General features: G+C 32.8%; 1 pseudogene; it reads left to right on the plus strand.

The window, feature by feature from the left end:
- The first annotated feature begins 8295 nt into the window (after positions 1–8295).
- Positions 8296–8412, plus strand: LOC111755595 (small nucleolar RNA SNORA40; annotated as a pseudogene).
- The last annotated feature ends 4222 nt before the right edge of the window (positions 8413–12634 follow it).

Raw genomic sequence — 12634 nt, forward strand, 5'->3', positions numbered from 1 at the left:
TTTAAAAAGAAAATTAACTCTTGATTTCCAGCTTTTTTCAGGTAGTACTAGTTATGCTTCTGTTCTTAAATGGATGTCATACCCTAGAATTTTCTTTGCTTAAATCATCCAATATAAATTAATACTTTTAGGTCATTACACTTTACTGTAGTTCCTCAATATCTTTAAGAAATTAAAAAATACATCCCAAAACATGATGTCTCTAGTAATATTATATAAAATTGTTTGACAGGCTGGGCTTGTTTCCATTCACAAGATTTTAGAAGCTAGTAAGAGATATGTGCACATTATTGTAAAATAAATTAATGTCTCAAGGACGTTATTAGTGATTTTTAGTAAAATAAGAGAAAATAAGAGAATTTGTGTGGTATCTAAGAGTAGGATTTTAAAAAGTAGTCAATTTTCTCCTCTTCAATTAAAGATGAATATGAAAAATGAACTTCCAAAATTAGTTTCAAATTAACTATAGACCAAAATCTAATTGTAGAAGAATCCTGGGAGTAATATTCATAATTTCTGCTTTGAGCAGAACTTTTTAAACCAAATATAAAATTATTACACATACATGAAGTGGACTAATAATAACAGAAGGTGGATTTTCCAGGTATGTCTCCAGTCCTCTTAACTTTAAACGTGAGAGCTTTAAAAAAAGTTAGAGCTTCTGACCACTCACAGCTTAAAGCAACCATCTAACCTCAAATTCTACCACAAAGCCTCAAAAATTAATTATGTTAAGAAAAGACAAAACTTTAAATCACCTGTGATCTGTAACAATAGTAAAGACAATTTTAATTTACTTATGAGTGCACACTACTTTAATAAATAGGTCAGAGGAGAGTTGAGGGGGAAAAGGCCAAATAAGCTATATTTTTCTCCATCTAAACTCATCTTCCTCTATTTTTCAGACTCTTTTATTCTTTTTCCAGGAAAACTCAGCCTGTATAATAATGCACAAACAAATGTACTACAGAATCCTCAGTGTCCATCTAAAATGACATTAAAATAAAACAGGATGTGAGAGTAAATTACATAAAAACACACCAAAAATAGTTGGGAAGAGAAAATTACAACTCTAGCACATAAAATTGAGTAATTCATCTAAGAAAAACCAGCAAATACTTTCCTATATGAAAGAACTTCATCAACCAAAATTCTAGACCTAAGGATAGAGATATTCAAATAGCCAAGAACTAGCCAAATCCAACGAAGAAGAAAGCAGACAAATCCACATTAAAATTAAGAATGAGTTATGCAAAGATAGTATAGAAATAATAGAATACATAGACTATTTGTATGCAATATAATTATGGTGTGGCATAACTTCACCACAATTTTTAAAAATTTTATCATTTTTGTTCTCTTATCTATCTCTTTTGTTTTTTTCTTATATTCTTTTGCATTAAACAGATGTTACATTATTCTGCCTTCCTCCCAACTTGCTAGTAACAATTGTTTATTCTTTTAATGATAATTTCAGGGCCTACACACTTTAACATATATGTAATTTTTATGTATTTAAAATCCATAATATGCTACTTCTGTTGTTTTAAACATTAAGTGTTCATGTAATTTAATCAAATAACTGTTTCCAGTGTTCTTCATTCTTTCTACATGTATGTAAATTCAACTTAGATATTTGTATTGTGACGAATATTTTGAAACAGTATGCCTTTTTCTCTAGATGATTTTGAATTGCTGTGTTTTAGCTGGTATTCAACAATCTCACTACAATGTTAATAGATATGCTGCACTTTGTATTGAGATTTTTAGAGCTTCCTATGTATTTGTGTTTTGAAGTCTTTTGTCATTTTTATTTTTGTAAATTTCCCTAGTTTTTCTCCTCTCTTCTAATTTATGATACAAAATAAATGCAGTTTCACATTTTCTTTTTTTTTAAAGAACCATTTTTTAAAAAGACCATTTTCTCTTTCTCCTTTCTGTGTTTTCTATTTTTCTCATTATTTAATCTGAATTTTTTATACTAATCTTTTCATCTAAAATTCACAAATGTTCTCTTCTAAGCTATGATATAAACATGTCAAATTCTTAAAGTAATTATTTTTTTCTGAAATACTTTCACTAGAATTTTACATTCTTAATAAATATATATTTAGATTATTACAATTTTACTTTTATGAATAATTTGAGTTGGATAAATTTTGTGTGAGCATATATTTGAATTGTCTTTGAGGATTTATCTAGTAATAGAATTACTGTCTTATAATTCTATATTAAACCTTTTGAGGAATGACCAAATCATTTTTAACAGTGACTCTAATATTCTACATTTTAATATCAGTGGTACTAGGGTTCTAATTTCTCCACATCCTCATTTAAGTCTGTTATCAACTGTATTTTCACTGTAGCCATCTCTGGGTATATGAACTATTATCTTTTTGCAATTTTAGATTTTTATTTACTTTATGATTAGTGATGTTGAACGTATTTTTTGTGTGCTTATTAGCTATTTGCTTATTTTCTTTAGAGAACTGCCGTTAAAATTAATTTCTCATTTGTAAATTGAGTCATTCATCCTTGCTTTTTTATGTTCATTCATTACTTTTCCTTTTTGTCTCTTAGACTGGGTAATCTCAGGTGACCTACCTTTAGACTGATTGATATTTTTCCTGCCTCCTCAGATTTCTCAATGAGTGTTTTCAATGAATTTTTTACTTCAGTTACTTGACTTTTCAGTTCTAGAGGTTCTATTTGATTTTTTTTCATAGTTTCTACTTTTTAATAGATTTCCTCTATTTATTGAAATATACTTTTCATACTTCAATTTTTTGTTGTTTGTGTTCTTTTAGCTCTGTAACCATATTTGAAATAGCTGATTCATACCTTTTTCTAGAAAGTTCAATTTGTGGGCTTTACTAAAAACAGTTTCTATTGATTGATTTTATCCTATGTTTGAGAATTAGTGTCTTATTTCTTTGCATATCTTATAATCTTTTTGCTGAAAACAGGGCATTTTGAATACTGTAAAAATAAGATGCTCTGCTCTCATTTGTGTTGATTGCTGTTGCTGCTAAATGTAATTGTGTTTTTTCTAATTCAGAAAACTTTCTGACACAGTTCTCTAAAATGTCTATTCTGTGCCAACTGTAACCACTGGAGCATCTCTTCCTTTAAGCTTAGTAGTCAGGTAATGGTTAGACTGAAATTCTCTTAAATGCCTGAAATTTTAAAATTTGCCAGTCTCTATAAAACAGTTCTGCCTACTGTGTACTTTTGTGTATTTGTGCATGTGTGGGAACACCTTCAACACTCAGCCAGTTTAAAACTCTGCCTTCCCTTCTCTTCTGTTGCTATAGTTATCTAGAGATTAGATTCTAGGGTCTTCTCATGTTTTTTTTTTTTTTTTTTTCTTTAGTGTACTCACTTCCCTAACTGTGAGAATCCTTTTAGATTATGAATAATAGATCAAGTATCTTCAAAATTTTATGGACATCTTATGGGCCTTTTTTCTCACAAGATTTTGGTCAGTCTATTGTTGTTCTCAACTGATAATTAACTCTTCAGATACACCCACACAACATTTGCTTGTACCTGGCTCTTGATAGATGACTCCCATGTAGAAGTTTAGCCCTTCTCTGCTTCAACCAGGTGAAATAAGGACATTTGAGCTGGTTCTTCAGGGAGCCACCAAACAGATCAAAGCAAAACATTACAATTCTTTGTGATTAAAGCCTGTTCTGCTCACCCCAGAAAAAAGAATCCAAGCTATTATTCTAGTAAATTGGATTTCCACTGACCAGAGAAAGAATGGTTATAAGATCAGGATAAATTAAAATTTAGCCCACTGAGCCTAATAAAATTTAACTACATCTTTGAATAAGCACTTCTAAGGATTGTTGGCCTTGGGTTAATTTCTAGAGTTCTGAAAAGTTGATTCTTAGGATATTTTTCCTTCATTTATGGAAGAATGAGCTTTCAAACTTCCTTCCTCCACTATGTTCACTGATTACAATTACAATTATCAGTATAATTATAGATGTTTAAGTTCATATTTTCTATTTCTGTGAAGTCATTTAAAAATGGCAATATATTATTTGGTACTCTTTCTTTGGACAGGCGGGATCCGTGTATTGTTTTTCCTGTTGTGGAGACACAATGCCCAATACCCATGATTTAAAGAAGAGGTTTAATTTTGCTTATAGCCTCAGAGGATTCAGTTCATTGTTTGCTGGATCGATAGCAGGAACGTCACGGCAAAAGTACGTGGCAAGGTGAGAATACATAGTTCATAGCAGATGGGAAGCAAACCCATAGGAAAATGCCAAAGAAAGGCCAGTTGCTAAACTCATACTTTTTGATCCACCCAGACACATAAAAGCATGAATTTACTAGACATTTCTTAATCCACTCATGTTGATGTATCAGGATTCATAGGTACTGTATGCATCCTCATCCCTAGAATTTGTCCTGGATTGTGTATACTTTAGCAAAAAAGTTCATGATGGTGATAATGTGTAATTTTTTTATGGTTATTATTAAAAAGGTCATACAGTTTTAGCCTGAATGTTTCGGGATAATTATATTAGAGAAAACCAGTTGCTATACAAGAAACCTAGTTACATTGACAGCACAATGCTATACAAGCTACGCTTAACACCTCCAGCTAATATTTCGCCCAAGGATGGAAATCTTCAACCAATTCTTTCAACCAAGACTTGGCATCTACAGCCAGCCATGCAAATGAACTAGCTTAGAGGTACAAGTAATTTCTGTAGATGACGACAGCCCTAGACATCTAACCATATACTGTGTGAAAGAGCCTAAGAGAAAACTGCATATAAAACACCTTCCTAAATTCTTGGCCCTTGCCATTATGAGAATGCATTTTACCCCCTAATTCTAGTAAAATGTATTATGCTGCAGCAGTAAATGTGCTTCTATTGTCTTTCTCCTCTTTCAGTTTGGTTATGCTTTCAGTATACCATATAATTCTGTTCGAAGGGCAGAAATCTTATGTTAAATTATATGACACTGTGTGGTGCTATTTTCTTTCAGTAAGTACCTGATGTTAGTGAATGATCTTGACCCAGTTTATGGTCATTTGTTTTGCATTCGCTTTTATTCATATGAACTACCCCTGAGTTGTTCACTGAAGTGTCATATCTTTGGCAGGATCACATTTTTTTCTCTCTTTTGTGCCAATAGCTTTTCACATCTGCTTGATTGCTTGGGAAAAAAAAAGAACTTACAGGGGTAACTTTAGACACTGTGTCAAGTTTACATGTGTGCTGCTTTCATCCTTTGTCCTGAAGTCTTGGTTACCCTGCATAGCCTCTGATGCCCTCAAACAGTCGTCCTTTTATGTTTTGCTTAGTTCACTTTTATAGTTATTCTTGATGGGAGGATTGATTTGATACTAGTTGCTTCATGACAACTCAGAGAAGTGGTTTATACTGCTATAGATTTCCCTGGTCAGTGTTGTTTATTCTATATTTACTTGTTTGAGTTTTATATGTCTCCTTCACACAAGTGTAATATGGAGAGAACAGGTCTCACGGTCTAGAAAATAAGCTAGCATAAGGAAAATATTTAATAAATATTTTTCAGGGAATGAAAGAGACACATAAATGCAATAGATTTGTTGCTCTCTTAATTATTCTTTCTGCAGGTACGTATCTGGGAAATTTGGTGTATTTATCTTCTTTGATCAATATAATTTCAATTTATTCTACTTCTTTACTCTGTACATTTAATTAGCCATTCAGGTCTGTTGATTCCTGACCTTTACTATATTACCATTCAGTCGTCCCCTATTTATCCTTGCTATTCTAGATTAAGAAGCCCATTGTCCCTTAATGGGTAAAAGTATTTAAGTCTCTTAACAGTGCCCCGCCTCTCATTTTTCTCCCTTTTATTTCGTCTTCTCCTATTTTCAGTATTTTTCTCAAACACAGGTTTTATAAATTCAAGGCTTTAATATATCAATGGCTCGATACTATCCACAAGGATAAATACTAAAAAAAGATAAATAATGAATTGATATATTAGAAACTTCTAATATATATTGCCATGACAAATAACTCTTTTGTGCACTTCCAAAATCATCCTAATGCATATTCTAAACATACAACACCCAAATTCATAGAATGCCACTCTGATTTTATGCATTATTCTTGACAGACAAAAAATAACTCAGAGGGATAACTTATTAGATTGACTATACTGAAGGATCAGAATGAAGAAGAAATTCACATACAAATGCAATATTTGTTATAAGTGTATGTTTGTGGTAGTAAGAAAACTATTCATATCTAGTTTTAAAAAATTTAAAGGACTTACACTAAACTGATAAGGCTTTTTTTCACTTTTAACTTTTTTATTGAATAACATAATCATATATACACATGGAGTCTAATGTGATATCTATTATATATACACGCAGATTGTGGAATGATTAAATCAGGCTGAACAGCCTATGTATCCCTTTCCTTAACTAACATGTCTCATGTTTGAGACATTTACTTTTTTAGGCATTTTAATACAAAAATTGTTATTGATCACAGTCATCATGCTGTACAATAAAACTGTAAACCTATTCCTGATGTCTACCCAAAGCTTTATACATTCTGACCAACAACTCTTTATTTCTTCATTACTGCTTCATGACCGCTGGAAATTCTCTTTCTACTTTCAATTACTGGGTTCAATTTTTTAGATTCCATTCGTAAGTGAAATCATTTAGTATTTGTCTTTTTGCATCTGCTTTATTTGTCTACTAGATTACCAGTGTTGTTACAAATGACAGAATTCCCCCATTTACAAGGCTGAGAAGTTCTTACTCCATGGTGAATATCTACCATATTTTCTTCTGCCATTTGTGGGCATTTAGGCTGATTACCTCGGCTGGCTGCTGTGAATACTCCTGCAGTGAACAGGAGGGATACTGATTTTAGCTTCTTTGGATACATACCCAGACATGAAATTGCTGAATTGTGTAGTAATTTTATTTTTAGCTTTTTATGAACTTTCATAGCTTTCCCAATATATTGATTTATATTTCCACAAACACTATGTAAGAGTTCTCTTTTCTGCATTTTCAACAATATTTGCTATCTTTCATTTTTATAAAAACTATCCAACAGGAATGAAATGCTGTCTTACGGTGGTTTTCGTGTGCATTTTCCTGACTCAGTGAGGTTGAGCATTTTTCATATACATAGCATCCATTTGTATGTTTTATTTTGAGAAATGTCCTCACAGTTTCTTTGCCTGCTTTTTAATAAAGTTACTTGTTTCCTAACAAAGTTACTAACTTCTTATTCTTAATAAAATATTGAAATTGAAGGCATAAAACTACATTATTTTGTTTTTAAAAAATTACCGAATGCTCAATTGTAAAGTCCTTACCTTACATATAAAATTATATAGATTTTATATAAAATCACATATAGGTTGATGCAGACATGAATGCATAAACACAAAAATAACAGCTTTTCCAATTGAAAAGGATAGAGAATATTAATTCTGCTTCACTAGTTGTAGTAAATACTTTTGTTGTTTTCCATTTATTTTTAAAGTTATAGGCTTTTTTATGGAAATGAGAAAAATATTTGTTTCCCTAATAAATTCTTCATCAATTATGGGCTTCAATCTTTCATTGCTGGTCTATTTTTTTAATTTTCCGCATCACCTAAAGTTATAGAATGCCACTACATAAAAATCAAATTTACCATGGAGACTACAGTCAGAAGTTAAGAAAATTTAGAAACAGATGCTTTGAGGAGTAAGACAGAAAATATAAATCAGCAAAAGTGATATCAAAAGAGCCAGAGTATTAAGAAAGGAAAGGGACAGAGGTATAAACTTTTTAAGTATTAATCTTCTTATGTGCAACATTTCGATAATATTTAACTGGCATACTTACTAGGCAAAATAAAGTGTTAATAAAAGCAGAATTTATGATGCATAATGTTTAGCAAACAATCATAAATATTGCTGCCTTCATTTGGTAGAAAACAATAACCTGATGATGATCAACTGAATTTTTAACTAGAACATCAGCCAACTTCTGCAGTCAGCAGTACCTGAGATACCTGCTTTTTGATTAAATGCTTTATTATTTAGCTATAAAAATGGAAATACAGAAAAACCTAAAATTTTGAGACTCAAGAAATTTTTTCTGATAATTAATGGAGAGACATAATCTAGGCAGCATCTCTCCTGTATCTTGGGAAGAGTATGTGGGTTATTTAACTTGTGAGTTATAAAAATGTTTTCTACCAAAAATAGTATAAGAATTGCAATGAAAAACTATGAGTCTCATCAAAATGAACAGTAGGATAATGTTTGTGTGCTGTTTAACTTGTGGACAAAAACTTAAAGACACGAAAATTCTCTTTTGCAGCTCTGAAATCATTACCCAGTATGAGTTTTGATGTATAAATAAGGAACATTATGGTGTGTAAAAGATTTTCAAGCCATTAAGATTGGTTCTGAGACAGGGGTTAATAATGAGAAAGTATAGACCATCAAAGAAATTGCAGTACATCAATCTTGAGGTTTTGTTAAGGTAAAGGACTTTGGTGGCCTGTAATTTGAGATACAGTAAAATGGAGGGAGAGATGGAGAGAGAGAGAGAGAGAGAGAGAGAGAGAGAGAGAGAGAGAGAGAGAGGAGAGAATGTAAGAAACAAAAGACTGAAAGGCATGGAAGTGGATTATGTATTTCACATCTATTTATGGGGTGATTTTTCTTTTAAGTGGAAGATTTTCCAGAATTTTTGTTTCATCTGCAACATGATATTAAATATTTAATGATACCTAGTAACACTTTTGCCAGGGCAACTATGATTTAACAGACTACTTACGGTACTTGTTATTATGCTGCTGGAATGTATAGATGTGGAGCACAGTTTTTTAAAATATTTAAATAAAGTGGTTTGAGCAAAGCTGAGCTGTGCCCTCAGGTGGTGGATGTATTTCAGGAATGACGGAATCAAGAAAAAATCACTAGCCAGCCATTTCATGGGGCTAATTCTCACTGAGCCATGTGTGATCTATTTTTATACAACTAGATGCCCCCTTCGATGTAGTCTTATTTTTATTTACATAAAAATGTTGTTTATAACATGGAGAGAAAGCCATCAGTTTGTTCTAATTTTGTTGACATAAAAATTTACCAAAATCATATGATAATATCTCCTACTTCAATTATCCAAGTATCTCACTCTGCGAGGTGCATGGGTCTGACACACAAGCCGGCCCCCTATACTAACACGCCGGGTCACGCTTTGCTTCTCCTTCCTTCTGCGGCCTCATCACCCACCGGCTAATGAACACTTAAGCAGACTTAATTTGGTAAGTATTTCTAGCCAGTGCAATCACTGAAGTTTTCCCACTGCCATTTACTAAGTGGCATTTTTCCTGAATTTCAGATTTTCAGTGGACTGCTTCCAAAATAGTCTAATAAATCTGAAAAAGAACTCCAAAAAAGAACTCCTCTAGGCTTGGATGTTTGAGTATAATTCTGGGATGGGGCAGGTGGCGAAATCTCTGTTAATTGGTATGTCAAGAACTGGTTTTTATTACAGCTGTTTTAATGAATAGTTATACCATAATGCTTATATGAAAAAGACAATGAACATATAAAAAGGAATTCAATTCTATAGTCATAAGGAAAATGCAAATTACAAACAAATGAGACAATATTAAACACTTTCTAGAATGACTAAGACAATAGACAATGCAAGCATTCAAGAGGATATAGAAAAACCAGAAACACTGATAGCAGCAAGAGTCTATGCAACCACTAGTGACAAACATACGCAGGTGCCACCGACCAAGCCCACCCTCAGGTATTTATCCAATAGAAGTGCTAGAATAACACAGCACTGTTGTCTCTCTTTCTGTAATTTGCTGTCTCTGGTTTGAGTGATTATCTCACATGCTTATGCTGCTTAGTAAGCAGTTGAATATCCTGGGAAGAATGCTCTGTAAATGTCTAATTTGACAGTTCTCTTCTTCCTTGTATCCTGTCCTAGTAACTCTAGTTGTTCTGTTCTTAGCATCACCTCCTCAATATGAGTAGTCTGAGAAGTCCTGTCTTGGTTTTCCCTCTGTGACTTAGGAATTCTCTAAGGAGATTAAGCTAGAGTGTTATAGATATTCATCATTTGTTTTCCACTCTTCAGGGATCATTTTAAATGTCTTTAAAACTGTTGTTAAAAAAACTTGTTTTATATGCTTCATTTTTTTAGAGAGTTGGGTAAATCTACTTGTCACCACTCTATCTTGTCTAGTAGTTAAAACATTTAGGAACAAGATGTTTACCTGAAAGAACAACTGAGAGCCAATGTGTAGTTCTGGATTAGGTATTTGAAGGGCATTGTCTCTAAAATCAACAAAGTAAGCTTCTCCAAAAAATAATGATTTTATATTTTTTATAAATGAAAAATTCAAGCTTCCAAGCAAAATTCAGAATTTAGAAAGCATATCAGCCACCATTAGCTTAACAGTTTCCACATACATAAATAGATATCTGATGAAACCAGATCAGAGACTTAGGATTTTTGCATGTTACAGTAAAATGTGTCAACAAGGAAAAGAGGTAGTACTTACTGTACCTGTATTTTCCAGATGACTAAAGTATGATGTTATAAAAGCATGCATGAGTAAAAATTATGTTTACTTATAAGGCAGGCCAATAGATTTAAATGTAACATCATTCATTTGGTTTCAATTGCATATTGCAATTGAGTTTTAAGAAACAGGTACTTCTTGAGTTTTTATGTCACAAAAATGAATGTACAGTTATTTGAAAATGTTAAAATATCTTTCCTTTTTCCAATATGTGTGTTTTTAGAGTTTCTTTATATTCTTCTTCAAAAACAATACATTGTGATAGACTGAAATCCGAAACAGATTCTTTTAAGCCAGATAAATAGATTTGCAAAATGTAAATCTATGTCAGTCTTCTCAATACGTATTTCTTAAAAATATGACAAATGTTCCTATAAATAAATTATTGATATTAACTAGTAGGAGGGGTGAAATGGATGGATGTGTTACACATAAGAAATACCATGTTGAAGCCCAGTGTTAACAAATATTACAGATGACTTGCTGTTCAAAGGTGGGTTCACAGTCCGCAGAAGGAGGTCACTGTGAAAGCGACTCAGATGGTGAAATTTCCCTCTCCAGCTCCTCTCGAGGCTCACTTCTTCCTCCCATCCACGCCATGAGCAACTCTCCTCTACCCTTCGCCCCTGCCATACCGACTTGCCTTCGATCCAGACAGTTGTGAACTGAAATGGAAGCCAAAATAAACCTCGCCTTCCTTAAATTGTAGGTGTTGGATGTTTTGTATCATCAAGGAGGAAAGTCACTAAGATGTTCATAGACTTTAATAATAGACATCGCCAAAGATACATTTTTAAACTAAAATAATTCTATAAAAGTCTTCATTTTAATTCCTTTACAGAAATTATCAACAAATATCACCACATAAATAAAAGCCTATTGAGATCTCAAATAATTTTAATTAGTACATATGATTCCAGACACGGTAAGTTTTGTGAATCTCTGTTACAGAAAATCACTTTCTTTCAACTCCCTTTTCTCATTCCTTTCAGATGTGAGACTGTCTGTGTCAGTCCAGCCCTTTGGTCTTCTCTCTTCTTCCCTTCTCCTGTCTCATTCATAGCCTGGCCCTAGAAACAGGACCCTGCCCAGATGTCCTGCAGAGTCAGAAAGCTTGTCCTATGCCCTATCCTTCAGGCACAGACATCAGCCTCAGATCCCTTAATTCCTTTGAGCAAAAATATCTGCCTTTCCTGCATAAAAACTAAAATTCAGTATCTACAACACTGTGCTCCTTCTCCATATATGCTATGTGAACTGTGTTATCCTGCTCATCTTCAAGAGCCTTTTCTGCTGTGTTATCACTGAGTTGGTGCTTTCTACTTTACCAACCAGATTTTGAGAGATAAAAATAATTGTTTACACAAGGCATCTTTGAATTTAAGACTTTCTGTATGTTTAGTGGTTCTCTGGTGGAAAAAAAAAAAAAAAAAACACCATCTTCCAACAGTCCTGTGTGCATGCATATTGGGGATAGGAAGCTGTTTTAGAATATGGAAATTTCCCGGTGCTTTTTGAAAATCAGGCATCTGTCTCCCTGTATATGTGAGCCTACAATCTTGCTTACTCAATTACAATAATATAAATCTTTGGTTGAACTTTTTGGTTCTAGGTAATAAAGACTCCCAAGAATTTTATGTGTTAGAAGTAATAACTAGAAGACCATAATCCTTCCAGTTGTTCTCAAAGTTCCGTCTTTTTGAAATGCTGTTTCTAAAATTTCCCATACCGTGTTCTTATCAGGTTCACGAAGTCTCTCTCTGTAATCTATCCCAACACTCACAGTTTACTACCCAGAAGAAAATAATATCATTTATAAAAATGGTTATTTCTGTGAGGTTGTTTTTCAGGTCCTTTTATTTTAAAAAAATTATATTAGAACAGTTCTTGGGGTTGGCGGACTGAGGGGAGATGGAAAGGAAGCAATATCTTCATTATTTAGTTTTCCATCCACATAATTTCCCATTCCTTGACATTTTAAAATTTAAAAAGAAGGAAAAAGGATTCTAAGTCTTTGTAGAAAACTAACTTCTACTTTT

This window comes from Cavia porcellus, unplaced genomic scaffold (genome assembly GCF_034190915.1).
Source record: "Cavia porcellus strain 051 isolate PalLab524CR breed Dunkin Hartley unplaced genomic scaffold, mCavPor4.1 scaffold_22, whole genome shotgun sequence".
Lineage (NCBI taxonomy): Eukaryota > Metazoa > Chordata > Mammalia > Rodentia > Caviidae > Cavia > Cavia porcellus.